Source organism: Ruditapes philippinarum, unplaced genomic scaffold (assembly GCF_026571515.1).
Source record: "Ruditapes philippinarum isolate M1 unplaced genomic scaffold, ASM2657151v2 ctg989_1_1_1_1, whole genome shotgun sequence".
Classification (NCBI taxonomy): Eukaryota; Metazoa; Mollusca; class Bivalvia; order Venerida; family Veneridae; genus Ruditapes; species Ruditapes philippinarum.
Genome location: NW_026852943.1, coordinates 252905 through 256762, shown reverse-complemented (window position 1 = coordinate 256762; position 3858 = coordinate 252905). Strand labels below are relative to the sequence as shown.

General features: G+C 33.7%; 1 long non-coding RNA gene across 1 annotated transcript; it reads right to left on the bottom strand.

The window, feature by feature from the left end:
• Positions 1–871: 871 nt before the first annotated feature.
• On the bottom strand, positions 872–3342 carry LOC132728845 (uncharacterized). Its single transcript, XR_009625534.1, has 3 exons — positions 3258–3342; positions 2937–3023; positions 872–2287 (listed from the first exon to the last, which is right to left on the bottom strand). It is a non-coding gene; the product is annotated as an uncharacterized LOC132728845 (long non-coding RNA).
• Between the last annotated feature and the right edge of the window lie 516 nt (positions 3343–3858).

Here is a 3858-nt window from a genome sequence, read left to right as displayed (position 1 = left end):
CAAATATCAAGAGGCTGAGATAAGTTGGTATGGAAGACAAAACTATGAAACTAAGAACGTTTGTTTACATAAATTCAATGAATAAGTTCAAGGTGGGGGGGGGGGGGTAATTCTGGAAATAGTCATGCTTGTCACACAACATATGTGTAAATGATAAGAAATATAAACAAGAGGGCCATGATGGCCCAAAGTCGCTCACCTGTATATAGGCCCGGAGCAGGGCAGCCAGTTTAAACCCCAGGGCTTTTATTTGAACAATCTTGTTGACACCCATTCGAAGATGTTTCATGCTAAAACATCATCGCACTCTAAGGTCTAGCTAGTTGGGTTTTTTAAAAGAAGATTTTTTCAAGTTTTTTTCTTTACACATATAGTTAAAAACAAAGACACACCTGGGGCAGGACCAGTTTTGATCCCACGGCTTTTATTTGAACAATCTTTGTAGACACTTACTAGGACAATGTTTCATGCTTAATATCAGAACTCTTGCTATTCAGGTTTTTTCGAAGAAAATTTTTTAGTATTTAATTGCTATACACATATAAGGAAAATGAATGACCCCCCCCGGGGCGGGGGCAATTTTGACCCCAGGGCTTTTATTTGAACAAACTTGGAAGACACTCGCTAGAAGATGTTTCATGCTTAGTATCTAAACTCTAGCTATTTGATTTTTTTCATCAAAAAAGAATCTTTTTTAAGTTTTTGTTATATGCATATAAGGAAAATGAATGACCCCGAGGGCGGGGCCAATTTTGACCCCTTGCTCTTATTTGAACGAACTTGGTAGACATCCATTAGAACATATTTCATGCTAAATATCTTAGCTCTAGCTCTTAACATTCTTTAAAAGAAATTTTTTTAAAGTTTTTTACTATGTGCATATAGGGAAAATCAATGACCCCCTGGGGCGGGGGCCAATTTTGACCACAGGGCTTTTATTTGAACAAACTTGGTAGACAACCATTAGAAGATGTTTCATGCTAAATATCTTAGCTCTAGCTCTTTGGGTTCTTTAAAAGAAGATTTTTTAAGTTTTCACTATATACATATAGGGAAAATCAATGACCCCCGGGGCCGATTTTAATTCTAGGAACAAAATTAGAACAAGTTTGGTTTTGGACCTATAGGTGATACCATAGACCAAATATCAAAGCTCTAGGCCATTTACTTTCAGACCAGAAGATTTTTCAAGTTTTCACTATATGTATGTAATGAAGAATCAATGACCCCCGGCCATTATTTGAACAATCTTGATAGAGGTCTACTACACAATGTTTCATGCCAAATATCTAATCTGTAGCCTTTGCCAAATCAGAGAAGAAGATTTTTTTAGATTTTACTATATACATATAAGGAAAAACCTATGACCCCCAGGGCGGGGCCAATTTTGACACTAGGGACAAAATTTGAACAACTTTGGTAGAGGACCCATAATGATACCATATACCAAAAATCAAAGCTCTGGCCCATGTACTTTCAGACCAGAAGATTTTTTAATTTTGTGTTTTTTTAAATCCTTTTCTGGCCCTATGACCTACATATGCAACAGACCGGAACCATTTGAACAACTTTGAAAGGGGCCCACACAAGGATCATTTCTGTAAAGTTTGGTCGATGTGCAGTCATTGGTTTCAGAGGAGATGTTGTTTATGTTAAAAGTTGACGACGCACGACGACGGACACAGGGCCATCACAATAGCTCACCCTGAGCATTGCTCAGGTGAGCTTAAATGTAAATTAAATTACTTATAATATTTCTTTAAAAAAAAGTTCAAAGGGATATTAACCTGGAAATATTGCTTTAAGAGTAAATTATGAACCTAGTCACATAAGATGTAATTGATGATAAGGAATATGTATTTGAAGTAAGAGGTAGATGCCTTTGAAACTAAAAAAGTCATAGTAAAAATAATATTTTTCAAGTTAAAAAAAATATCTGTGTGGAAAAGTGTGTATGGTACGTTTTAACATAAATAAGTATTGCTTCTTATGTAAGTAGAAAATGCTTCGTCTTTTTTTGTCAATGTTCCTCTTGGAATTGAATATGGCGGTATTTTTGCTACTATTACCCAGGATGCATCAAATCTTGGAAAATCCCGAAACACATGATAACTTGCACTAGAACAACCCCAATAATACTGAATTTAACTGTATGACGTCTAAGTTACTTCTCCATCTATATTAAGCTCCATGACATGTCCAATCATTCAGTAAATCAATAAGTTGATTGATCATTAGAAATCAAAGAATGAATCATGGAGTCAATGAAATCGAGGAAATCAACACTCTGAAATTAAACAAATTACATCAACATAAAAATAGAGTTAAATCAATTTCCTTTGTCTGAAATGCATAATTATCATTTAAATAAAAACCTCCAAATTTATGGTCAATTACAATAAACCCATTCACACTTTCTATATGATCTACGTAAATAACCGAGGTATATCAAGTGAAAAAATACAAGTTGCTTCCCTTATCTTCGAGTAAAATTGATATCTCTTATGCTTAAACAAAACCGCTAGTTTGTTCTGATTAAATGTCCGCTTTTAAAATGAATTACACCAATAGCAAAACGTTGGATCTTAGCTTCATCACAGTATATTCTTCAACACATCTTTTGACTCCACAAAGTATTCAAATGAACAGTTAACCCTACCACATGTCAGACCATTTTACATACAATTTATATAGTGAGAAAACAACCGGTTATCTTTATTCCTAAAACTACTGATAAGAAAAGCCTCTTGTCTGCTAGTTCTGAAAGTGTTTATCGGTGTATTAAATATTTACAACACATTGAACAGCTTACTTAACCTGTAGGTATATTAACTTATAATATAGCTATATGCTTTCTATTGGCCACCACAATCATAAGTTCATTTAATGAAGTTATTATAAAATACATCATAATCATAAATAAATTCTAAACTCACCAGTTTGTGGAATTGAATGTACCAATAAAAGCATTATCTTCTTCAAACACGCATACTGTCAAACTCTCTCTCTCTCTGCTGTAACTTCTGCAAAATATAATAAACACAATGTGCAAAGTGATATGAATAAATTGTGAGATTAAGTAAACAGAGAGCTAGATTAACGGATTTTTCTGAAAACAATTCTCAAAGGTTCCAAATCACGAAAACTGATGACATTTCGAATCAGACCACACTCGTTACTTAATTAAAAAAATCATCTATGACATACACTCTATAAAACACTAATTTAAACCAAATGCAACTCAAAATAATACTGACCAACTATCAATAATCCATATTTCCAAAAAATTAAGAACACTTTGAACTTTTTACAAACAAAGCCGCTTAAACATAGACAAAACTAGTGATATTGCGGAAAACCAAGGGAAACAACTCAAACAACAAAAAAAAAAATATCAAGACACCTGAATTATCAACACTGTTACGCATCATGAAATCCAAATAAGAATTCCAAAACAGAATAAAATTAAGTTCAAATAATATTGGTAAGTTTTCTGTACCTACTTTTAGAAAATGATGAGATCAGCTTTCACGTCGAAAACTTTGTTTTGGTACGAACTACTTCCTTACGCAAAGTTAACGCGAATGAATACTAATGATATTTTTTACTGATTATATCCTGAAAACATGCAAATAATATACGATAGAAATAACACAATCAAAAATGAACTACTGACAATTCAAAATCTTATCACTTGTGTGTGACAAGAAAATCTGTGTAGAACTACTTTGCGTTGCTCGGTACCCATTCTTCTATTGCAATCCCGCAAATTGTGATAGAACTGTATTCACTGCTAACGCAGCGAATACAAAAATCCATTTCCCAATATGCAGGATTACAACACCCGTTCCTGCCACC